The sequence below is a fragment of the Nymphaea colorata genome, chromosome 6 (assembly GCF_008831285.2).
Source record: "Nymphaea colorata isolate Beijing-Zhang1983 chromosome 6, ASM883128v2, whole genome shotgun sequence".
Taxonomy (NCBI): domain Eukaryota; kingdom Viridiplantae; phylum Streptophyta; class Magnoliopsida; order Nymphaeales; family Nymphaeaceae; genus Nymphaea; species Nymphaea colorata.
Genome location: NC_045143.1, coordinates 13,932,986 through 13,960,278, shown reverse-complemented (window position 1 = coordinate 13,960,278; position 27,293 = coordinate 13,932,986). Strand labels below are relative to the sequence as shown.

The following is a 27,293-nucleotide window of genomic DNA, read 5'->3' as shown; positions in this document are numbered from 1 at the left end:
AAGGTGGAGCCCTATGTCTTTTACGACCTAACAGAGTCTGATTTGATAAGTTATTTGTATCAGTTGGTTCATTGCCTAACTGTTCCCCAGTCGGTTCATTACCAGACTGTACACCAGACATTTCATGCTCAGTTGGTTCATTACCAAACTGATCTCTAGTCGGTTCATTACCAGACTGTATTCTAGAAATTTCATGCTCAGTTGGTTCATTACCAAACTGATCTCCAGTCGGTTCATTACCAGACTGTATTCAAGAAATTTTATGCTCAGTTGGTTCATTACCAAACTGATCTCCAGTCGGTTCATTGCCAGATTGATCTCCGGTCGGTTCATTGCCAGACTGATCCACAGTTGGTTCATTACCAAACTATACTCCAATCAATTCTTGCTCAGTTGGTTCATTGCCAAACTGATCCACAGTTGGTTCATTACCAAACTATACTCCAGTCGGTTCTTTGCCAAACTGATCATCTGAATAAATCAGATCCTCTAGTTGATCGTTATGATCTTTCACTGGATTACTATCATTGTTATTTAGTTCTTCAAGGAACTCCACATCTCTACTTTCTATGAGACCCATAGTAGAGTGATATAATCTGTAGCTTTTGGATTCTTTTGGATATCCAATAAACACACATCTTACTGATCTGTTATCCAGTTTATCCATTTTTGGATCTAAAACTTTTACATGTACTACAGATCCCCATCTCTTGAGATGTCTTAAGTCTGGTTTCACACCAGTCCATCTCTCATAAGGAGTGGTTGGGACTGCCTTGCAGGGCACTCGATTTATAGTATACATGGCTGTTAACACAGCCTCTCCCCAAAAAACTTTGGGTAACTGTGCACCTGCCAACATGGATCTCACCATGTTCAAGAGGGTTCTGTTACACCTCTCAGCGACACCATTTTGCTGCGGTGTCCTAGGCATTGTTCTTTGCCTATTAATCCCAAGGTCTTTGCAGTGTTCGAGGAATTCATTTGATGTATATTCACCTCCTCGATCAGACCTTATAACCTTGATGTTTTTCCCAAGTTGTCTCTCGACTTCAGATTTATATTCTTTGAATTTTTCAAGTGCTTCTGACTTATATCTAATAAGATAAATATATCCAAATCTTGAAAAGTCATCAATAAAAGTTATAAAATATAACTTTCCACTATGTGTTTGGACTCTAAAAGGTCCACAAATGTCTGTGTGGATTATTTCCAATAGATCAGTGGCCCGAATTACTTCAGATGGAAAAGGTTTTCTTGACATCTTTCCATATAAGCACACCTCACATTTTGTAAAATCATTTGCTTTAATGTCAGGTATAATACCTTGTTGTGCTAGAATCTTCATCTTGTTGATGCTTACATGGCCTAATCTTTCATGCCATAGATTTGTACTCACATTCATTGCACAATCAATATAAGCAAAACTAGAAAATTTATTCATATCATTGAGTTTGAACATACCATGTTCCTTAACATATTTTCCATCAAACATGGTCCTCCCATGTTTTCCCACTGTGACTTTCCCTAGAACAAAACGAACTTCAAAACCTTTTTCAGTCAAAGCAGGGACTGACACTAAGTTCCTCCGCATAGAAGGAACATACAAGACTTCAGTAAGAATGACGCTTGTACCCCCAATATTCAGTCGATATGTGCCAACTCCCATTACATCACAGTATGAGTTGTTACCCATATAAACCTTTTGCATTCCCGGACTTAGGTTTTCTATACGAATCATGCCTTCTTTTGTTTTTGCAATGTGACGTGTAGCTCCCGAGTCGACCCACCAACCAGTTAGATCTCCATTTGCAAACAAACACTCTGACACAACACAAATGACTTCTTCATTGTATTCCTCATGATCTTTTCCTTTGTTTTTGTTGTTCTGAATCTTGTTGTCCTTCTTGTTCAAGAATTTTGCCCTGCAGTTCTTCTTGATGTGTCCAGGCTTCCCACATCTGTAGCATTTCACTACAGTTCCTTGAGATCTTGGAGTTCCTGCAAAATTTCCTTTGAACTTGCCATTGGTTTTCTTTTTAAAGTCTTTAGACCTTATAGGCGCAAGATTTGTTGGTTTTTCTTGAACATTCATAAGTTCTGCATCATTTCTCTTGGTCAAACGTTCTTGCTTAATAGCTAATTGTACAGGGAGTTTCTCTAGAGTCAAAGTGTCCAACTGAAGGCTCAAAGTTGTGACAACCATATTCCATGAATGTGGCAAACTATTCAGAATGGTGCATATTTGCATGTTATCAGATATTAAATTTCCTACTAATGCTAGGTCCTTAGTCATGACCAACATTTTGTTCACATGGTCGACAACTTTATCTGACTCTTTCATTTTATACGAGGTATACTGTTCTAACAATAGTTGAACATGCATAGTAGTAGTGGTATTGAATTTGGATGAGATGCTATCTAACATTTCTTTTGTAGTTGGACAGTCTTCAAACACTCTGTCATCTTCCATGAATGTTAAGATGATGGTTTTGGTCATCAAGTCATCATTCTCAAAAGCCTCATATTCCTTCTTTTCTCCATCAGTAGGTTTGTCTCCTAAAGTGGAAAAGGGCTTGTTGATCACATAAATCAGTCTTTTTAGAGTTAACGTCAACATGATCCTCCGCTTCCATGTATGAAAATTTGTCCCATTTAGTTTTTCAGTCTTAGCTAATTCAGAGGCTCCCACTCTTGATGTCATTTCTGAATTAATTTGTAATGGCAAGCAAAGTACAATTATACAATAAACATGAAACAAACAATGAAAATACCATGTAGAAGTCTAAGGTATATCAAGAAGCAACACAATGTGAATTTCTTCTTTTATTTCCAAATTTATATTCAAAACCCTTTTGCTTCCGAGTTTTGATAGCAGTACTTGTTTTTATCTTAAGCAACAATTATATCCAAAGCAAAAATCCAAAAGATTATTTAAATTCAAATCTTACCAATGTGGTTCCACACACAATAACATCAACACTTTATTTGATATGTTTTTTTTTTTTAAACAAATAAAGTGGATCCAATATGAACATGTTTCAACATAATATCCATATCCAAATACGACACAATGTTTATAACGCCATTGGGTCATGCATACACAAAATAACAAAAATCCATAAGCATATATGCTGACCATTTTCAGCTTTTTGCACGAGGATCCCACTCTTGTAGTCATTTTGGAATTAATTCCATGACAAGTAGAGAACATTAATACATGAGAAATCAATAAGAAGAATAATATATCAATGATCTCCAATACCGTTCTTAAGTATCACTAGAAAACCCATACTAAAATTTTTTTATACCATCAGTTCCCTTCTCATACTTCAAAATTATTTTTAGAACTCTTTTTCTGCATTTTTTTTTTTAAAGCTTAAGGGTACCAGTACGTAATTGTACATAAAAATCTCTATTTTCTGCCAAAATTGCAAAACAATTTACTGTAACCCTCTTTCAGCAATTTATGAGAACTTGGAGGGTACCACCACGCAATTTCGTATTAAATTCCTGGTTTTTACTGAAATTAACTTTCGCAAGCCTCTTTTTGAAAAACTTTTCAGCAAAAAAGTTGCGGCTTTAATTTTAGTAAAAATAACAGCCCTTTTAAAAATAATACACAAGTAGTGGACTATTTTTGGAATTTTTTAAAAAATGCTATAAATACCCCTCAGAACCTAATTTTCCTCATTTCTTCACTCGACACTCTCTCTCCTCTCGAGAGAACCCTTTGCTAGGGTTCTGCCCGCCGCACCTCCCTGTCTCCGTTTTGACTGATAATCTCAGGTGCGCCTCCGGCCGACCAACTCATTCAGGCGCTGTCTCCGGCCGACCAACTCATTTAGGCGCTGCCTCTGGCCAACCCACACCCTCAGGCGCTCTCTGGCCGACCCACGCTCTCAGGCGTTCTTGGTCAACAGGAAAGGTCGAAGAAGAAAAGAAAAACGACCTGCCGTTCCCTTTTTTTCTTGTTGACAGCGTCTGTAGCTAACAGCGTCGATCGGTTGGTGGAGAGGAAACCTCACGTTGGTGCTCACGGGAAGAGGACGATCTCTCCCTCCCCGCATGGGCAACAGTTTGCCCCTTTGATCTTGCTTTGTCGCGGCGACAGAGGGAACCAGAGAGTCGGTTTAAAGGATATTTGTCACAGGCTTTAAAAAACGCAGAGGACAACACGAAGGTAATCCCATCTTTTCTTATTCTCGTTCTCAGGGCTTTCCCCAAAAAAAATTGCTCCTGTGCGAGTTCCTGGCCAGACCCTTGTTGAGAGTCAAAACAGTTTTGAAAGACTGTTTAAAATAAAAATCTTAACGTCGTACATGCTTAGGCTCTTACTCTGTCCCCTTGGGACACAGGGGTATAAGAAAACAGCAATAGAGCAGAGGTAACATAACTCTATGTAAACTTTCTAACGAGGTAACATAACTCTATGTAAACTTTCTAACTTGAGCATGCTTCATGAATGTCTAATTTGATCAATATTATCATCTAGTATGCTTCCTACTTATTAGCCATGATCAAAAGAATGATAGACAGATGATATTCATGCCTACATAGGAAGTGTCTTTGTATGCTTCACAGGTACCAACAAAGCCCGAACGTACTTACTAGATTTTACTAGATTTTGAAGTCGAAGAGCTGTCTTGCTCTCATGCTTCAAATCAATATAGCCTAGCATGCATATATTTTCAGAAGCTAGTGTTTAAAACAGCATGATACACAGGCGACTAGCATGCTCACACAGTTAATATGATCTTCACAGGCACCACAAAGATCAAGATCGAATTTCACTTACTGGAATTTGACAAGTATGTCTCTGATACCAATGTTGAATCTTAAGCAGCGGAACGACGTCTGTGAAGTAGGTCCACCACCAGCAGCGTGTCAAATGCAAGACCTGTGAGCAAGAGAGGAAGAAAGAAACAAGAGAGAAATTGATTTTGGGGGTTTGCTTCTGAGAGGCGCAGTTGATTTCTCAACCTTTTAGTTAGATGAATAGAGGCTGGGCTTTATAGATCGCCTCTCAGGATTTCCCCAAATCCCAGCTACGGTTATGGCATGAAGACTTATGGTAAGAATTAAAACGGAAACTTTAATATTTGATTTACTTCCTGTTTTAATTCCATAACTGCAGAATCTCCTTTGCAGTTATAGAGGGAAAGGGATCGGGCTCAACGCCACTGCCCAACATTAGCTATTATCTTTCTCGACATTATCTGCAGGGATTTTCTTAACATTATGTGCCCACCTGTTCACTGCGACCATTAGAGAGAGAGAGAGAGAGAGTGCTATACAAAAAATGCCGGTGGTGCAGTAGACCAGGGCGAAGGTCATACCACTGAGGCCCAAGTGATGCCCTGGATGCCGCACAAACTAGGAGACGTTTTGACTCCCATGCATGATTGTGAAGATGGTGATGTAGGGGAAGAGGAAGGTGGCCATGAACTCCGAGATCTTTGCCCTGCAACCGTGACTTGAGCTTGCCAGCCTCGAATACGAGTGCCAGCACCAGGTCCTTGTAGTCCTTGCTTTGCACCGCCGTTTCGATCGGCTGCCTTAGATTAAGTGCCAACAAGTTCCTTAGATTATTTCTTGGAGATGGAGAGAACATGAATTCACAGGCTGAATAAGGTTTACTATTGGAGAAGAATTGGTTGATATGGATAATATCCCTGTAAAAGAAAAAAATAATAATATGGGCAATATTGCTTTGCATATTTGTTTGAATTTAAAGTATTAGTATCTTTTTGTCTTTTTGAACAAGAGCAGCAATGTTTTCTGGTTCTTACAGGTATTAAATAAAATACGAGAAAACATGAAAGAATATGTCTTCCTTTTGCTGCTTTTTTAACTGGCCCTGCCAACTCGAGATGAAAAGACAAATTTACCGTGTGAGGAAATTAAGAGAATTTAGTCAACATAAAAGCGGTCATCAGGTGGACAAAAACAATCATGAGTTAAATTTTCAGTGGATGGGGACACTTCGGGAGAGTTCAGTGGCCTGATCCTATAAATGGCGGCCATGTGCACCATCGCCAACAAGGAAAGCAGCACATTGAAGAATAAGAGAGGAGAGATAGATAAAGAGATAAGAGGGAGAGAGCCTGTGATGAATGATGATCGAAAATGGAGGGGAAGGAAGAAGATGTTAGGTTCAGTACAAGCAACTTCTTGGAGGGGCAACCAATCGAAACAGCGGTGCAAAGCTAGAAAAAGGACTACAAGAAGCCACCACCGGTGCCCCTTTTTGAGGCCGGGCAGCTCAAGTTGTGGTCCTTCTAAAAGGCTGGGATGTCACCTTCCTCTTCCTCTGCATAACCATCCTCGCCGTCATGGGGGTTAAAAGATCCCTTAGTCTGTTTGGCACCGCCGATATCCAGAGCATCAGTTGGTCCTTGGGTGGCATGATCTTCGTCCTTGTCAACTGCATCGCCGGCATTTCTGGTATAGCAACCCCCCCTCTCTCTCTCTCTTTCTTCTCTCTCTCCATACCCCTCTCCCTATCTTTAATGGTGGTGTTGAACAGGTGGGAACATAAGCCCTACGGTGACCTTTGGGCTGTTGCTGGAGAGGGCCATCTTCTACATGGTGATGTAGTGGCTTGGGGCTATAAGCGGCAAACGCGTCATCAAGGGCTAGAAGAAGAGCCTGTATGAGACAGAAGGTGGTAGAGGAACAAAGAGGATATAACCGTAGGAACAGTAACACCATTCAAAAATATGTTTTGTGCTGGTGGAGAGCCATATACATATACATATACATATATATATATATATGTCGTTTGAAAATTCCAGCAAAAGTCTTGAGAATTCTAATGATAATTTCATGATTTTTCAATTATCAACCGTCTCATAGTAAGTTATAGTAAGTAACTGCCTTAATATTAGTTTGTTTTGTTAAAAATTGATAAAAGCCCGTTTTGCACCTTTTTAATTTCTTAGAATGGCTACAGTTGACGTTAGATCAAATTAACGGACAGTAGGGCTCTGACTAAGAGAGAGTTTGGAAAAGCTTGAGGAACAAAAAAGTAGAGCTGGTTGTAGTCCACATTCCACAAGGGAAGGATGATGTGGACATAAGTCTTCAGGTAATCACAGTAATTAAACCGGTTAATAATGTAACTAAATTGGACGATTCTTTCCTTATGGGCAGTGCTCAGGCAGCCCTTTCTTTCTAAGAAAGAACTATTCTAAGTAACACATTGACATTGCAGAACATAATTGACATTGCAGAACATAGACGTGACAGGTTTTACTTTGTTTGGCATGAAAATATTGGCCTTACGTTGACATTGCAGAACATAGACGTGACAGGTTTTACTTTGTTTGGCCTGAAAAGATTGGCCTTAAGGGGGACCTTTAAAGGAAAAGGGCCTTTAGAAAAGGTGGGTGTTTGAAAAAGAAGAGAATGGGAATCACTTTTCATTAAAAAGAACTTATGAATGAAAATAACTTGATTGTTTTTTAAAAAGAAGAGACTGAGAATCACTTTTTGGTCCCCCTTCATTTATCTCCTTCCCCTGGTTTTTGTTCAATCCAATTCCTCTGTCTATTTATTGAGGAATAGTAGCAAGCATACCATTCACCATTCCTTAACTCGCAAGGTAGTTGGGGGTTAGTCCTTCCTTCCTTGCGAATTCCGTCCTAGGTCTTCTTCTCGTTGTTTCTGTAGATCGATTTGTCTCAAAGTGATAGTGCTTGCTACCTCGCGACTCAAGGAGTGGTGAATGGTATGCCTGCAACTATTCCTCAATAAATAGACAGAGGAATTGGATTGAACAAAAACCAGGGAAGGAGATAAATGAAGGGTGGCCGAAATCAGGGTCCCCCTCGAGAGGAAAAACAATCAAGTTATCTTCATTCATAAGTTCTTTTTAATGAAAAGTGATTTCCATTCTCTTCTTTTTCAAACACCCACCTTTTCTAAAGGCCCTTTTCCTTTAAAGGTCCCCCTTAAGGCCAATCTTTTCATGCCAAACAAAGTAAAACCTGTCACGTCTATGTTCTGCAATGTCAACTTGTTACTTAGAATAGTTCTTTCTTAGAAAGAAAGGACTGCTTGAGCAATGCCCATAAGGAAAGAATCGTCCGATTTAGTTATTTTATTAAGCAGTTTAATTACTGTGATTACCTGAAGACTTACGTCCACATCATCCTTCCCTTGTGGAATGTGGTCTACAACCAGCTATACCTTTTTGTTCCTCAAGCTTTTCCAAACTCTTTCTTAGTCAGAACCCTACCTATTGGCTTTTAGGTTAGGAACAAAGAGGAGGCATCAAGTAGTGATTGGATCAGTTAGAAACCAAAACTTGGAAGGGAAGACATGAACAAGCTGAAGAGGGAGACATCAATCAGTGATAGGATCTGTTAGGGCCATCTTCTTCTTGTTTCTTGATTACTGGTTGAGGAAGTTTGTCTCATTGCTTTTGAGCATTCAACTTAACATTTATTTTTTAATTGATTTTTTAAAATAACATTTGAAAATATAGAAGTTAGATTGATATCTAAACTTTAGTAACTCAAACGTTTTCAGCATTATTTTTATGATTTACCTAGAATAAATGTTGATTTACCGCAGTTAAAGTGACATTCAAGTAGTTTGTCGAGCACTAAGGATTGTATTAGGTGAAGATGTTAGATTGATTATAATTTGATTATTTAGCGCGCACTATCACTGAACACCCCATTTCTTACAATGATGGGGTTAAGCTGGGTGTTTAATATATCATAAGGTGACAAAACTCATTTATGATTGTCAGCTCATTGCTCTTAAATATGAAGTTGAATGCTCAAAAGCAATGTTGGCAAGTAGTTGCTTAAACATTGTCAGCTCATTTAGGTTGAGGAAGTTCATCTCAGCTCATTGTCTGACTCATGGACTAGCAGTCCAAGCTCCCTCAAGCTCAACTGCATCCCTATTTATTAACAGTAGGCGATTAAAGAAACTAAGTTTGTCATTTTGAAAATTATGAATTTCTAAAGCATAGAAGATGATTCCAACAAGCATGATACAATTCCTATCAATGAAATTCATAGCTCAATATATAGCTTTCAGGTGAATCTATCATAAACTATTGTCATGCATAGAAAGTTTAGAATCCCACAATGACCACAACTAACTCTTAGGAGTTGTAGGGCTTTAACACTCTACTAAGACTTATGGACCTACTAAAATAATCATTGCATGGGAATCACGACGACTCTAGGTGCAGGTGCAGTTGCGGCATTGGCACAACACAAATCCATGGTTAGCAACATGAACTCAGTCAAAAGACCATGGATGTCCAATTCTTCTGGGGGCATTTGTTCATTTCTAATTTGAGATCCAAGGTGATATGAGATCATCAAGGAAAGTTAGTAAGAAAAAAAGTGAATTGAATAAGAAAAACCATAGAAATTGAAAAAAAGAACTACAAAAACTATCCCTTGCCTCGCATCCCTCACAAGCAAAGAAACCTAATGGTGGAAACACAATCATGATCAAGATATGGAGAAATTTGGGTGTTTTGTGCCATCTTTTAGATCCATCCTATCCTTTGAGGAAGAAGGCAAAGTACACGGTGAAGATGGATTGCAAAGGATGAACTTGATAGAATGCAATGGATGCATGAAAACCAGTGCTCAAAAAGAGAATATACACAAATTTACTTGATTCTATGGATTGAACCACCTACATGCATGAGAACGTCTTTTCAACTATATCAAATCATGGTGAAAAGCTTCTTTGTTATATAATGGAGCAATAGCTCCATTCTCCCTTTTATTTTAGGTAAGGTTGCAATATTTCCATGATGGTCAATGCTACATATGCTAACATGAGCTGCTGAGATTTTTTCACCACATTTACCAATGTCAACATTATCTCCAAAGTCACCTGGTTGACTTGCCTCTTTTTTGTTGGGAGTATCTATCACCTTCCTTAGTTAATGCAATTTTTTTAGGCAACACAATCAACTGAGTAATCTCCTTTTCGTTCGGTTGAGCCAACTATATTGGATTTCTCAATATCCTTTATGTTTGAGTGTGGTGCCTGATCCATACTTGATAGCTTTGCAGGTTTTGCTTTAATCTCATGTTATAAGGGTGTCGTTTTGCATGTACTCTATATTCTATCATAATAATGAAAAATGCTCTGTGTGGATGCCATGGACATAGGAGAACATTGTCTCCGAACCATGTAAAATCTTTGTGTGTTCTTCGTGTTTCTCTTCTTCTGGTTTCTATTCTCTTGGTGCATTAAGTGAGTGTGAGAGAGTCTGGTTCCTAACATTTCACCATATGATTTACTTTGCAATCTATTGAGCTAGCTGGATTGGATCTCTCAATATCTTTCCAACCTCCCTCCCTTTACCACCTTCCTTAAATAACACATGTTTTTTAGTTAATGCAATTGACTGTGTGGTCTCCTTTGCAATCGGTTCAGCCAGTTGGAATTAACACATGCTTTTAGGCAATACAATCGATTGTGGGGTCTCCTTTGCAATTGGTTCAGCTACTTGGATTGGATCTCTCAATATATTTTTACCCTATGATGTCCTCTGCAATCCATTAAGGTAGTTGTGATTTCTCGATATCCCTTTGTGTCATTAAGGAGTCATTTGATAGCAGAAACATTTTGTGAGTGTTCCATGAATCTGATGTAAAGGTTAGGTATGGTCATATAACACTTGTTTTAGTATTTCACGAATCTGCCTGAATATTTGTGACAAATTCATGAACCATTTCCAAAGTGTTCCTGCTGCCAAATGGCCTCTAAAGGTCATCTATTGTGTTCAAAAAGAAAAGCACTATCCTGCTGCCCACCTTGTCTTTCTCCCTTCTTTTCCTACAACATTTTACTATCCTAGGTTACTTACACACATCGCTCTCTCACTCTCTCCGTCTCTCTCTCTGTCTCTCTCTCTCTCTTATTCACTTCACTAATGTTTTTTCCAGACTAATAAGATGAGCAAGTTTCGTGATCATTTTTACATTTGCACTTTAACTTTATTAGCTTAGTTATTTAAAATCTTAATATTTTGTATGGTTAATAATTTAAAGCTTATAAACAATAAGTTTGGTGTTCACGGTCTTTAAAAGTTTAATACTTCTATGTTTCATAAATTTCAAGTTTATAGGTTTTGATATATAATGTTTTAAAAAAAATTGCTTTGTTTTGTTAAATAATCTGCAAGATAGAGATGACAAGGGTCACCAAAATCTTGAGGATATAGCAGTCGAAAAGGAAGTAGTGTAGACCTGCTACATTTATAAGGGTGAGATACACCATCGGTATAGCATTTGCAGTTATCTCTACCACCATGACTGAAGTCAATAAAAACAAAATGTTTAGTGGAGCTTCAAACAGTCATTAATACCTTTTGCTTTAATTTTGTGGAAAGTTAGGCTTCCATCATTTATAACAGTGATCTATATCACTGCTATAACATTTGTAGTTCATCATCTTCAGTAATGTGATTTGAGTCAGTAAAAACAAATCTATAGTAGTGGCAGTAATACTTTTTTTCTTTAAAGTTGTGGAAATTTTGGCCCCCAATGCCATTTCTTTCAGTGTCATTGATGTGCATACTTTTACTAGGGTGATTAAAAACAACAGTGAAATTAGTATTAGCGACATTCTCTACATTGACGTTTTCTTTCACATTAGAAAAAGGTAGAAAAATGACCAGATCTCACGGCTAGACACCACATTCATGAGCTCTCATGAATGTGGTGTCTAGCCATGAGATCTGGTTATTTTTGTATCCTCTATTTGCTTAATGTCTTTTTGTTGTAACGAAGTGTAGAAAATTTGTATTGATATATTACTATACTTATGGAGTAGAAATGTATAGAAGGATAGTTGTTATAGAGTTTGTAATGGCATATACAACTGAATAAATATTGAAGCATGGCAAGCTAACAAACAATTTTTCTTTGAAGCCTTGCTGAAATTATTGGGCCTGAGTTTTCTTCTTGCTTTGCATATTTTCTACACTCTCTATCCAGCAAGGAAGGAAAACTTTCTATCTCAATCTCCCTTGATTAGACCTTTGGAAGCCTTTCAAATACTCAAGATCTCCAAAAAGTGCTTCATTTTGCTCTTTAATCAATCGATTAATGCTGATGGATTGATCCATGATGAGGGATGAGAGTGATTAATAATCGACTATGCTCCTCTCCAATTCACTTCTCTCTCGTGACTTCATTGAACCCCTTCCCCCACTCCCTCAAATCAAATAAGATGGCCTGTTAACTCTTGCTCTCATTTACACTCTAAATAAAACAAAATGGCACGTTGAACCAAATAAATGATGTGCTCATATAGAGAATAGTAGTTCCACACATGATATATTATCCACAACAAATGTTGTGGTAAGCAATGGTCATAACCAATGAACAAAATTATCATTGTACCAGCTTAGTGTGCAACCCAAGGAAGTAGTGGTGCGAACAGGTCTAGCGCAGCTCTGATGCATTCATTGGCACCAAGTTTGTGCTAAAGCTATTGTGTTTTGTTTTTACTGCCAAAATGTAACTAGGAAAAATAATGTGCTATAAAATACCAATTGCACATTTTCTCTAGGTAATTTATCTTTATTATTTTTGTAACAATACAATACATATAGTGTCTACTTGTATGTCTTGCACTGGTCACATTGATGTCATTCCATGCATCAGGAATAACATGCAAGCAGGAATGGGTGTAAAGAAAGCATCTTTAGATTTCTTTATAACAAGGAGCTTGGCCTGAATATGCAAGTCACACTATCTAAGAAACCTAAATGTTACCTATTACTTTTGGTTACTTTATGCTCAAAATTTTGGTGCACCATGTCCAAATAAAGGTGTATAGACCATTGGATACTTCATGTTACATGTCATAGTTCATTAACATTTTTCTCTGAAAAATCAATCTTGTGTTAAAGAAACTTCTAGATTTTGACACAACGTGAAGTATTAGTCAAATATCAATATATTTATAGTCATGGTAGCATCTAGAACTTGATACTTATGTCAATCATGGGACAGACGAATGGTTACGATGCTTCGTTAAAGGTATTCAGGCCAACATCAATAAAAGTTATCTATTTAATGGTAGAAGAAAACCATGGTCAAGCTTGAATTTCTTTGTTCATTGCCCTGTCCCCATGAATAATGTATATATGTAGCTCAAAGTGAATTATTGAATAATGAGAGTACTGTTTATATTAGTGTATAAGAATACTTTCATATATATATTCATTCATAAGTAGAGAAAATTATAGATGAGAAACAAATTATACTACAAGAAACACCTTGAATAGTAAACATGACCTCATTTAACATAAATGTCTCAAGGTATCATGTCTCACTGCTTGACTTCCTTGCAAGGAAATAGCCAATTCCGCTCTCTCTATTTCTCTCCCTTCCCCCCCCCCCCCAACACACACACTAAACTGTTCATTTAATAAGTACAGTAAAAATCTTTCATTTAAATCACAATGAATTCATTTCATTAAATCAAATCTTATGAAAAGGAAAATTTCAATTGTCAATAGTTACTGCTTATGCCTTGTACCATATTTCTATTCTAAAATAAAATGCGAAAATAAAGTGTTTCCTATCATATACCCTTCTAAATTGATGCAAGTAAAAAAATTTTGCTTAAACAACAATGAATTTGCTTTATTAAGTCAAATATGAAAGAGATATTAGGAAATGGCTTATGCCCATATTTCTATTCCAATATAGGACAAAGAAAGGGAAAGTGTTTCCTACCTTGCACCATTCTGAATAGGTGAAGGAAAGACAATTTCTATGATTTCTTTTATATTTTATTTACCATATGTAAAATATTGAAAGACAAGGAAATCTATGTATTACTCTAGAAATTAAGACTGTTTTCATGGTATATTCATCCACAAGTGGAGGCAAACTAATGAAGGGTACTAATTTATGCTACAATAGACACATTGAATACTAAAGACCACTTCCTTTAACTTGGATATATCATGATATCATATCTTGTTGTTCCTATAACATGAAAATTGCAAACAATACAAAGATTGCTGACATAAAAAGAAATTGTAACCTCTCTCTCTCTCTCTCTCTCTCTCTCTCTCTCTCTCTCTCTCTCTCTCTCTCTCTCTCTTTGATGAGGCCATATATACAAATTTCCTTTCTGCATTGTCTAAATGAAGTCAACGTCTATTGTGAAAATGGAAATGAATCCACTTCATTAATTCAAGTATCTTGAAAAGCAAAATTAAGATTGCCTATAGTATATTCTTATGTTGTAGCCATATTTATGTTACAAGATAAGAAGAAACAATATTAAAAGCTTTCTTTCCTGCACTGTCATGAGTTGGTGAAGTAAAGACCCTTAGATATATAAAATAATATATTGATGTTTGTTCAAAAATATGGAGTAGAAGAAGATAAAGCACATGGGCATACATTGTAGGCTACCACTTGTTTTGATTCTCCCTTTTTCCTCTTTGGATGTTACACCTACCACTTTGGTAGTGAAGAAAACAACCTCCTATTCTCTCTCTCTTTCACCAAGGCTTTTGATCCTATTAGCTCGCATTTTTTCTTTGGTACTATGTGTGCAACAACATAGCCCTCTTCCACACCAAGCTCAAACTTCTCATTTGGTAAATAACAACTCATCCCCAGTAGCTTCAGCTCCATCTTCAAAAAGGTTATAAACAAGGGCAATCAACCACTTACCTAACCCCTTTACAAGCCCTTGAAGATTTCCTATAATCTTAAATATGAGATTAAACTTTTGAAGTGCTATAATTTACCCTCTTAAGACACATGCTACTGCATATATGAGACCCCCCATGCCCGAGTATTGAACCGGCTCTCATGTTGGGCTTCTTGCTCTTTCAGATCCAATCTACTTCCTAACAGTTTTGATTTTAGCCCCAAAAATACTAGTAACTATGACAATCAAATTCTTAACCATCATGTTAAAAGCCCTTGATGATTTATCAAAATCTTCACTATGGGACTAAATATTTGGAGTGTTACAATGCATTTTTATAGTTTTGGTCACTGCTTTCTTGGTTGGATACGTGCTTTTGTCCCCGAAGCATATTTTGTGATTTTGTCAAAAAGTTGTTTCACTTTTCCATCTCTGCTCTTTTCCACTTCGCCTTTTTTTGCACTTCCATGGCAACTTATCTTTGCTTGATCTTTCTCCTTTCTTAATTCTCCATGATTTCCTCATCCTTGAGCTCGACTTGCCTCATCATATCTCAGTTGCCCAGCTACTTTTAAAGTTTTCTTTTTTCTTTTGTCTAGTCTTTCTGTCAGTGTTAACTCTCACTTTTTGGCTTCTCTCAAGCCCCTACGCTAGTTTTATTGAGTTTTGTTTCAGTTGTATAGTTACCAGCCACCCTATTGGATGTCCTAGCATTCTTTCAAAACCAGCCTTGGGCCTCCTTTTTTTACTTTTTTCTTTTTCAGATCTAGGGGCAATTTTATAAAGATCAACTTTTGTGAGCCTTCTTCCTGGTCCTTGCAACATTCTTTGCTCTCTTGAAAAGCCATTACCTCTGTTATCCATTTGTTCATTTAGTTCACAACCTCCCTCCATTTGGCTACGTTTTTGGCAGTGCACAATCTTTAAACTTTGGTAGGTACTATGATTGAGAACACTGAAAAAAAACATTAGCATAGAGTCCCAAATGAAATAGACCCAGGCTTCCCATGGTAGTGCACAATCTTTAAGCTTTAACGACTAGGCTGCGCCCAACCACCTAGGCAGTAAGACAAATGGATTAGACCCAGGCTTCCCATGGTTCAGAATGTGGTTCAAACATCATACCTAATCCTTTTGGTTTGCACCATCTGCCTAACCAAGGTCACCTTCTCTCACCCAACACCACTTGGTTCATTAGGAATATGATGGAGGCGGGCGTCTGCGCACCCTTGTTTGCTCGGAATGGCTCCAGCATCTGTGTGGCCATCATGGTGCTGACCATGTAGAGTTCGATGATGAGCAACTTGAAATGGATGTTGATCTGATGGTTAGCATTAGAGATGTTGAGTACTATGATGGAATCACTATCAAGGAGGTGGACAAATAGAGGTTGACGCTGCCAAGGGCAGCAATGGGGATGTTGATGGTCAGGAGCTCGGGACAAAAGGTTAGGAAGAGGACAAGGGGGAAGGCGGAAGAGATGATGATAATGATGGTGAAGATGAGGTAGAACACTATTATGAACCAGTTGTTTCTTCATCATCATCTTCATTGTCTTCACTCTTGTCCTCTTCTTTGCCATCCATCCCTACCTCCTCTCCATCGATATCCCTCCTACTGCCTTTGACAACATCTACCTTGACTCGCCCAACCTTCTTAATGGCAAACTCACCCTCATACTAATTAACAATTCCAATGCCAACCATCATATCAACATCTGCTTTGAGTTGCTTGTCATGTAACTCTACATGGGAAACACCATGGTGAACATGTAGATGATCAAGCCATTCTAAGCCAACAAAGGTGGGTGGAGAGCCACCTTCCTCCACTTCTTATGAACTAAGTGGTGCTAAGCTAGGAGGAGGATGCTTTGATGAAGCAAATGGTGCAGACTGAAAGGATCAAGCACAGGGTTTGGACCACATTCTGAACGAGGGCCAGCCTGGGTTCAAGCCATTTGTCTTACTAGCTGCATGGTTGGCGCAGCCTAGTCATTAGTGGCGGACCAATGGGGTGCAAGTTAGTCAAAGTTGTAAGACCAAACAAAGAGAATTTTGGGTTTTTTTCTCCCTTCTTGTTTTATGTACCCTTAAAAAGCAAACCCATTTTTCTTTCAAAGAAAAGATGATGGAAGTGAGTAACATGTTAAATGAAACCATACGCTTTTTGTTGAAATACTTGAGCAAATTGCTTTTATGCATTTGTATCTTGCAACTCATGTAGTTGGTGGTACCTAACCTATAGTTTTCATCATAAAGATGTTTCCCACTTGGGAAAAGTTAGGAAAGAGATATCTTGCCTAGGGATTTCGTTGATAAAGGAAAATCATATGAGCAGTTCACTTGACAAATGTTTACAAGAAAAAATTTGATTGCAAAATATCCCATCAATGACATCCTATCACAAGCACCAATTTGTTTACATAAAAAAATTTGATTGCAAAAGACCTCATTAATACTGTCCTATCATGATCGCCCCTTCGTTTACATGTAAAATTTTGGGGAATGGTAAAGTTGCACTAGCACTAAACCTTTCTTAGAGTTACTTATTTCTATGCCGAAAAAATATTTCAATCTTCCTAGATCCTTGATTACGAATTGCTGACGTAATTATTATTTCTTTGTTTTTTAATCATAGTGTGATTGTTTCTGTTGATGATGATGTCATTGACATAGACTAAGACCAACGTGGAGCTCTCCTTAGTCTGATGAACAAATAAAGAATTGTCAGATATGCACCTTTTGAATTTGAAGTCAATAAATGTTGAACTCAGTTTTGAGTACCAAGCTTGAGGAGATTGTTTGAGTTCATAGATCGACTGATTTAATCTACACACCATGTTATCCCCTTCATCATGTTCCAATCCCAGTGGTGTGTTCATATATAATTCATCATGTAGATTGCTTTGAAGAAAGGTTTTTTGAAATCCAATTGGGATAGCTTCCAATCCATATTATATGCAATGGACAAGATTGTTTGGACATTGATCATTGATCAACTCCCTCTGGTTGAGAAAAGTTGAGGGCAACTAGGGGAGCTTTGTGACGACCTGGAGAACCATCACTCCTAAATTTCAATTTGAATATCAATTTGCAATTGACTACCTTTTTGCCTTTTGGAAGAGGAACCAAATCCTACGTATCATTTTTTATAAGGGAATTAATTTCCCCATTTATAGCATTTCTCCAATTTGAATTTTGATATGCCTCTTCAAAACGTGTTTCAGATCACCGTATCAAAAAAACAACTTGATTATGAGAACAAGAGTTATAATTAACATATGCCTAGACTAGACATTTTTTATTGCTCATCATGACATAGTCACTACAACTTGTTGGGTGTTTTTGATGCACTTGATCAAACCATCAGAAGTAGATCTCATTTCTCCCTTCATGTTGATTTTCATTTTCAGTCTCACCTTCATTTTGCATTTGGTTTGGCACTGCTTCATCTGCGGATGGTAGGTTGGGAAGTAGTAGAGAATTTTTATTGATCTTAGAATGCTTCCCTTGAAGGCGATTCAAGTGGTCCCCCTAAAGACAGTTTTGAAAATATGCTTGTGATTCATCAAACTTTACATCACGAGATAAGCCTTTGTTTAGAAATACAATCATAACACTGATAACCATTCTTGGTTGGAGAATACTCCATAAAAGCAACACTTAATGGCATGAGTTTGAAATTTGTTTCTTTGTTTAGGGTGTTTCCAGACGTAGACAATACAAACAAATTTTTAAGGAGTTCTATAGAGTATTTTTTGCTTTTAAGCACTTTAATAGGAGATCTATTTTTGCTATATCTTCTAGGGAGACGGTTTGTTATGTAATTTGTAGTTGAAATGTCTCATTCCAAAACCTTTCAGGTACTTCTCCCTAAAAGGTTAGTGCCCGAGTAAGCTCAAGAAGGTAATTATTCCTTCTTTTTGAAACTCTATTTTGTTGTAGAGTCTCTCTACATGATGTTTGATGTTCAATTCTCATTTGATTTATAAAATTTACAAATCAGTTGTGTATATATTCAGAGCCATTATTGGTACACAACACCTTAATCCACTCCCCAAACTATGTGTATATCATGTTGTAAAAATTTTGAAATTTCATGAAAACCTTGTCCTTGTTTTTTAGGAAAAATTTCCATCCAACATGAGATAAATCATCTACGAAAGGGAGATAATATTTAATACCATTGTAAGAATCTATGTGTGGCCTCAAATATCCGGATGAACTAAATCAAAGGCTTTTTTCAGATAAAGTTTATAGGAAATGATAGAAGAGTAAGTTTTGCATATCTACAAATTTCACATATCCCACAATCAAGATTCAAACTAGGCTTTAATCTTCGTAGAACATAGTCCAATGGATGACTTAATCATGCATGCCATAATCTTCCACATCCTTATTGCTGCTGGCTGCTATTGCCTTATTAATACTATTGAAAATAGTAAAGGCTTTAGAATTCTTATCCTTCACGAATCATCACCCCTATGCTCTGATCCTAATAAACAATAACTTTAAATGGTGAAAAAATTATATTATAGTTATATTCTCTAATCACATGGGTAACAGATAGAAGAAAAAATGTTAGAGCATGCATATAGAGATCATCTATGTAATTTTTTTATTAAAAAAAATATTGCACCTTTCCCTATAGCTTCTATCTTTCTGCATTAGTTATGGTCACTGGTTTAATAACAGATCATGCTTTAAATGATGTCGTAAGAATTTTTGTCACTTGTCATGTTGTCAGATGCATCTAAATCCACAAAACAATATTTTTCATTAAACATAGACAACAAGCTGTAGTTACTAGACTATCGGTTTTCTCTCTAGTAGCCAATGTTGCTGCATTTTGTTTCTCCATAGATATTGGAATTTCCCCTTGATCTTATTCATACATTGGGCAGCTTTGAGTTTTCCTCCATCATTGAGCTTCTTGGTCAATTTCTAGCACTTATTTCTCATGCAGTTCTCTTTTTTGCAGTGAGTGGAAAAACATTTTTTCCTTTCCTTAATATTCATACTTGCACTTTGTCCTAATTCTTTATGCTTGCTCATAAAAGAGAAGCGTTGGAATCACTAGTGTCAGCCTCCTTGGTGAATGGGTATATGACATGTCTTCTACATTCTTCATGCATAATAATAGAACGTATAGTATGTAGTTCTGGTAGGTCAGTGGTCATGATTACACGGCTGTGAAGAGGTTTGTATTCTGGGTGAAGACCAGACAACATTTGAAATAATTTTTTATGTTCACTATTTTTCTCCAAGGTGGCTGCATTATTAGTACTGGGGGTATATGATTCCCACTCATCCATAAAGCTCACAATCGACTCATGTACTTTCAAAATGCCATATCTCCCTTCTTCAATTTGTGAATTTCTTGAGTAATCTAAAATCTTCTAGCCAAATTATATTGTTGTTTAAAAAATTCACGCGCAGTATCCCATACTTCTTTTGCCATTGCTAAAAAAAAGAAACTACGGTTGATTTTTTTGTCTATAGAATTAATTAACCACAACATGACAATATGATTTTTGGACTCCCATTCTTCTAGTTTTGGATCTTCATAGGCTAGCCTTGTTTGCTTCTAATAACATGACCTAGCTTGGATTTGTCGTTTAGAAACAACGTGGCTGATTTTTCCCAAGTCAAGTAATTGAGCCCATTTAGTGGTTTTGATGATCTTTAAGGTAGGATTAATACCATCTTGTATTCTACAATGCTGTTGATTCTGATCATTGCATGTCTCTACAAGTATTTTCCAATTCTGACACCATTAAAACCATTCAAAGCACAAGTATGGAACTTATCTTTCATACTATTAAGAAAAGAGTAATAGAAAATAATCAAAATCAAAAGAGTCACATTTTACATGGTTCGGCTTATCATGTCTACATCCACAAGAAGGTAAGAGCTTCTTAATTTCCCTTGATATTCATTGTACAGATTACAAGGCCACATATAGAACATGTTTTACAACAGTCACTCAATGGGTAATTTCAATAGAATGGAAGTAGATGCCTTTATTTAGAGAAACATTCTTCTACTTTCCATAAAGTAGAATATCACCTCTTTCCTTGTACACAATATGGCAACTACGTAAAAATCTTCAAAAAAAAAAATAGAAGTTCTTCCTAAAAGTACTGATTTTCTCAACATCAATTCCCTTAAGTGAGATCTAATTGAGATCAATAGTCCTACCAAAGGTTTTTCTAGGGCTAATTGTCCAGAATATGCGTTTATATGCTCCTCAAATTTGTTCTTTGCTCAGTAGTTGCTATTGCTTTCACTGGAGGAAGAACTTTGATGCAACCATTAATTTTGGAGGGAAAATTCACTTTTGCAGACGACTCAAAGTCAATTCTCATGGCCTTGAGAACTGTCTTAAATAGAAGGCATCCAAGTGGCCTATCACTAATGACAAAGAAGGAAATCATAAGGATTCAATTTTCTTAGAAAGAATGGAAAAGCCGGTTCAAGAAGATGGCAAAGAACAATGAGTTGGGGTTTATGGAAACATAATCTTTGACCAACCCATTTGTATCAACTCTTAATGGGGAGGATAAATATCCATTTCAAGAAGATATTTGACCTATGTTTGAGTTCAAAGTGGTTAGGAATCGAAGTTGCCCTCTTGCCTCTAATGCTTAGAATATATTGCCTTATCTCATGGAGGAAGAAACACTAAAGGTGAGGGATCCAAGATGCTTTCAAACATGGTAGGGCCAAGATCATTGGAGGATGGGATCCCTTTGAAGTTCGTGAGTTTTTGCTTCAAAGACAAATTGGGTGTTTCTAAAATGTGAATTCATTGCCGATTGTATGCATGCTTATATAGGAGCTAGGAATGTACGTACCATCTATCCTTTGCTTCAAAAGCTGGTAAGTTGAGGACCCTTTCTTTATTAGTGGGCAAATGCATGGAACCTTGTTTCCTCGTAGAATAGTTCAATGCTCTTAGAGGTAGCTTGGATAAGAATGGTAGATCTCCCAACCGGTCACCTTGTAGAAGCTTCAATAAATTATTATCTACTTGTGGCTTTTTAGTTATCGATGATGAGAATTGTTGTTACTCTTGGACAAATAACTAATGTGGTGATGAATTGATACTTTTTAGTTTAGAGTGGAGTTTAATGAATCAACGATAGTTTGAAGATTGGGGTACATGATGCAGATTGAAGGTCCATCCTTGGACAATATATATTGAACCACAATGCTTTAGTGGCTACGTGTTTGGACTTTGGAGAACCCCAACTGGCATTATAGTCACCATATCTTTTAATATTACTCTAGTTGGGGATTGAGGGAATGTTGACATCAAGTTGCGCAACATGTGTGGAGAAGACCAGTTATGGCTGTCCAATGATTAGCCTTTTACTGAAGTTGGAGGCCATAAGGCATGATCTCGCGAGATGGCACAAGCTTCAAATTGGCAATCTTTCTACAAGAACTCAAAACCTGCAAAGAGAAATTAAAAATGCTCAAAGAGGAATAGAGTTGGTGACAGAGCTGTGGCTGAATATGAAAGAATGATTAGGGACGAATTAGATATTTCTTTGATTTAAGAGGAAGCAAAAACAAGGATTAAATCTAGATCCGTGTGGATTGTGGAGGGTGATAGAAACACCAGCTAGCTTTAGCTAGGGGACGATCCTCTAGAAAATGTGTCATTGAATTGGTTGACAATGGTGTTTCGTATTCTAATCAGGCTGATCTCAAGAGAATTTGTGATGAGTTTTACTTTAAACTCTTGGGTCAGTAAGTTGGTTTAGGTTTGCCCCTTTCCTGATTTGATTGAGGGCCCTAAGTTTCATGATGAGGACAATAGATAGCTTCTCAAGCCTGTTTGTATGAAAGATGCTCGAAAAGCTATCTTTAATTCAGATGGACGAAGTGCCCTATAGTTATGATCCCTAAAGGAATGGGACTGACCAATGTGCATTTGTACCATCCGATAGCACTCTAATCAAATGAGAGGCTGCTTGTCAAAGATTACTAATAACCAGCAGGCTGTGTTTATTCAGGGAAGGAACATTTTTGACAATGTGATGCTAGCTAATGAGCTAGTACAGTCTTTAAGCAGCTTTAAGAAGGGAGCATTATGTTTCAAGATTGATATGGTGAAGCCTTATGATTCTGTTAATTGGACTTTCTTAGAGAATGCCATAAAGGTGTTCAACCTTCATGAACAGTGGATTAGGAAAGTTATGTTGTGTGTATCATCAGCCTCCTCTAATGTCCAGGTTAATGGGGAGCTGGGTGGTCAATATAAACATGAATGTCTCCCAAACAGTTTGTTATTATTATGGAGATTTTCTTTAGATTTTTATGAGGTAAAATGGAAAGAAGATGCTTGAAGCTCCCTAAGATCCCGACAGTTGGTAAGTTCTCTATCCTTCTCTCATTTATAGATGTGTGAATTCCAATGAGAGTTGCTCAGCCTTCCCTAAGACACTCAGGTTGGAAAGGTAGGAGAGCAACGCTCCAAGTACAAAACCCAATGATATCATAGGGCTTTCCACTGCCTACACTTCGAGCAAGTGAGACCAATGGCGAGAGCCAGACATATCCCAAACATATCACGATAACCCACTGGTCTCCCATCAATTATTCTTTCTTAATTTATTATTATGAGGGCACATTCACAATAGAACCGGTAGGGTTGGTTCACTTTACGAGTACACTTATACTCAAAACACCTCCATAAGAGGGTTATACATTCAGTCAAAACTCTTAGCTAGCCATCATAATTTATGGGTACTTCTACCCTTCAAATTTATTTCATTACACCACTACCTTATGACAATGCAAACGAAAATATTATAACATTCACATCAATCAAACATAGCAATCACATCATACAAAAATTTAGCTGAACCATTGAGCGTAGTCTTGATCCGTGATTGGCTCGCAGTCTATCATATGCAAATATCATGCTATGATGCTCACTATTGCACCATCGGGGTCGATGAGATACTCGACTTGATACCCTGCCTAATCTGTCCTAAGTAATTATAGTTTCTAGCATACATTTGCCCTCGCGTAATAATTTAAAAATAATCGCCAAACTCATATTCATTCAATCACATATATGCTACACGAAGCATGTGATAGCACACATCATTCAACAAAACACAATCATAGGATCCAATGATTTTAAAAAGTACACACTTTAAATTTGGCCCCATGCAAGTATTTGTCTGGAATGCCACCATACCTATCGCACATCGCTACAAACACCCCAATATCACATCGAGCTCTGAATCTTGATGCTCAAGGTCTACTCGAGGTGCCTGGTTACCTGCAAAAAAAATCATTCAAAGTAATAAGTTTTTCATTCCTTCGCTCTAAAATCTGTTTAAGTAAGAAATATGACTATTGAGACGTAGGTCATCGACTCGAACAATAGCATATATTAAAAGAATCACCCAGAAGAGGATATTTCCTTCACACCCTTGTGTACATCCGGATCCTAGTGACTTAAATGTTTCATCTTTCCACCAAGCCATAAATTTAACGTACAAAGCAACTTTGGTGCTCCCTCCCCACATGCGTTGTAACATCCAACAAAATATACATCGATCCTCACCCTTCCAAAACAATCCTAGGCCTTCTCCCACGTAATAAAGTCTCTATTGTGTGCCCTAATTATTCAATCTTGAATCTAACAGACTCAAATAATAATTATTCATGCACTCAAGGAAAACATTAGACAAAATAGACTCGATTAGGCCTCACTCACCCTTCTTTTAGAGTCCTAGCTGCTATAGTGTCCCCATCAGCCACCCCAATGCTCAACTGATTCCCATACGACCAAGGTTATATGTTGTCATGGCCTTCAACCCTTTCTATTGGCTGGTATGAGGAGAAAGTCGTATTCCCCTAGCTGCAATCCAACCCAACAACATCAAAGAGGCTGAGAATGAGCAAAAAAGAGAGACAAAGAGAAATCTAATGAGAGAAGAGAGCATCCGATTGAGCAGGAGAGGTTTCGGCTGAGCAGAGACACGTGAGAGAGAGAGAGACAAACAGGGGCAAGAAAAACAAAAAAAAAAGAGAGAGAGAGTGAGAGAGAGAGAGAGTGGGACATAAGGAGGATGAAAGAACACTGGCAGGAGAGAGAGTAGAAGGGGAGATTGATTGACGGTGAGGGCAAGAGGAGGCTGGCGGGAGAGAGAGAGCGTGCAGAGAGACAAGGAACGATGGAGCAAGCCGCGACAAAACTCAGGACAGAGAGGGAGAAGAACAGATATGCGATAGAGGGCGAGAAAGAAAGAGAAGATAAAAGAGACAAAGAGGAATCGAGAGGGGCTCCGCACCGCCACTCTTCACCTCTGCCGCCCCTGCGCCTTCTTTCACCACTTGTTCCTCTGTGCCAAGTTTGAACCAGCGAGAGAGACGAAGAAGGAGAGCCCAACGTCAGGCCTTCCTCTTCACGCAGGTGGAGTTCGAGTCTGGGTTTGGACCCTGATCCAAACCCGATCTACCACCACATCGATGTTACAATTTACATGACCAATATGGACTCTGTTTCTTTATGAGTAATTATGTGTCAAATATTTGATGCCAGCATGGATGATTGTGTAAATCTTTATTTGTTGCTATCCCCAACACTTACAATGAATAGTGCACTAGGTGCATGATGGCTAATTGGACAGGCCACTCCCTTTGGGCACACATTATATTTTCCTCTGGTTGACCTACTTGAAGATGGGTGGTGCAATGGCCCAAGGCATAGTATCATCTTGTGTTTCAATCTGAATACTCTTGCCTTCCTAACCATAGTGTGCTTGGGGGAAGCTGAGCATCTCTACTTGTGGATGACCTTTTAATAAGTTGATTCACTACTTCAATTTTTTAGGATTCATAGCATTTCAAGCTATCACAAGGGTCTTTCTCGACTATAAGGTCTGCATGCTCCTACGTCTGCAACTGTTGGAGCTATCATTGAAAAGTGAAACTATGGAAGTGCCGCAATGAGAGATGGTTAAAAAATGATAAGGTCACCTCACCTAGATTAAAAGTTTAGAACTATAAAGATAAAATGTACCTAATGACATCTTGGGTATGCAACCACTATAGAAAACGATGATTTCCCCGACACGTAGAAAATATAACGTCGGTGAAACTTGACTTTGATCGACGTTTGGAGCTAAATGTCGATAAGTATAAATTTTCATCGATGTTTAGGGTGGATGTTGGTTAAAAGCAGTCTTCACCACGATTGTAGCTATTGTGTCATTGAAGTGAACCCTTGACCGACTTCCAAAGCTAGGAATCAGTAAAAGTGAAAAAAACAATCTAGTTTTACTGATGTATTATGGTTCTCGTGTTAATGAAACTTTTTGACGGTGAAGATCATCAACGTCCAGATGAGTGCATTAGTAAAACGTACATGTATCAATCTAATTTTTACCGAAGCATGACTTTCTTCTCGTCTTTGAAATGTATCTCCGTTGCAACATTAGCAATGCAAACACCCCACCCCACCGAAAGTCTATTTTGATCAACATGTTGACCCTACCACTATTTCCATGGACGTGCGTCAGATGTTGGTAATGAATACCGCATTAACATTACCGACATTTTTAAGTTATGCCTTTACCGACATGTTTCATGCTTGGTAAAGGCTTCCCCCGACTTATTACCTCTGCCTAAACCCTTATTCTCCTTTATTATTCTTTTTTCTTTTATTTTCTCTTTCCTCTTCCTCTCATGGGTGATTTTCCAACAATCTCTTCCTCTTCTTTGTGTTTTTGGACTGCTTGAAGCTTGAAAAGGTTGGTTCCTCGATCTCCCTTGCCATTTTTTCTAATTTTATATGATTTTAAGTTAAAGCATTCTTGTAAGGCATATATCTGATTTTTTTCAACGAGATCTTGTCGTTTTTTGGTAGTATTAGGTCGTAAACTTTATATGAATGCACGTTGACCACAATATTGATAATTTAATTGCATAAATCTTCACATAATCACAAAACTCCAATTTTTCTCTACTTTTCGTAGATTTTAGCACATTGTGGTAGGATTTCGGTGTCAAATTTGGACCATGTCTAATTCAAGTACACATGTATTTGTTTGCAGAAGAGTAGTTTAAGTGGTTGTCATAATGTCATTTGATTGTTTTTTAGATGTTTTAATGGTTTCGGTCTCTAGCCTTTTCAGCCATTTAAGGTTCCGACCTATTAAACCCTTAAATGAATGTATCTTACACTCCTATAATATAGGATGAGAATGTCTAAAGTGCTCAAGGATTATTGGATGGTAGCATGTTTGATAAAATTGGTTAACAATGGAAATATGTACTCGATGCATGAAACCTAATTGATTGAACTAATAATGCTTCAATTGCATACAACCTGCCATGTGATAAAGCGATAAGTGTGTGGTCGATCGAGTGCAACGTGAATAAGGGTATTATGACTGAACTAATGAGTATTGGAGTGTTTGATGATAACATACTAATAGTAAGGATAAATGCTAATGTTAAACAGTGATGACTGATGAGTGTGATGCATGTGAGCTAAAAATGTCATGTCATTAAAATTCTGACAGATTCGCAAGAATCATGTGAACTAAAACGATAGTGTAAGTAGCTCAATCGTTATGTAGCATTTTTATG

The 27,293-nt window shown here is 37.5% G+C and overlaps 1 long non-coding RNA gene and 1 pseudogene across 1 annotated transcript; one reads left to right on the top strand and one right to left on the bottom strand.

Annotated features, from left to right (window-relative positions):
• Positions 1-6,126: 6,126 nt before the first annotated feature.
• LOC116256586 (probable aquaporin PIP1-2) lies at positions 6,127-6,690 on the top strand (annotated as a pseudogene).
• Positions 6,691-19,030: 12,340 nt separating this feature from the next.
• LOC116256756 (uncharacterized) lies at positions 19,031-25,059 on the bottom strand. The gene is made up of 4 exons (XR_004173194.2): positions 24,992-25,059; positions 24,415-24,558; positions 23,890-23,973; positions 19,031-19,167 (listed from the first exon to the last, which is right to left on the bottom strand). It is a non-coding gene; the product is annotated as an uncharacterized LOC116256756 (long non-coding RNA).
• Positions 25,060-27,293: the final 2,234 nt, after the last annotated feature.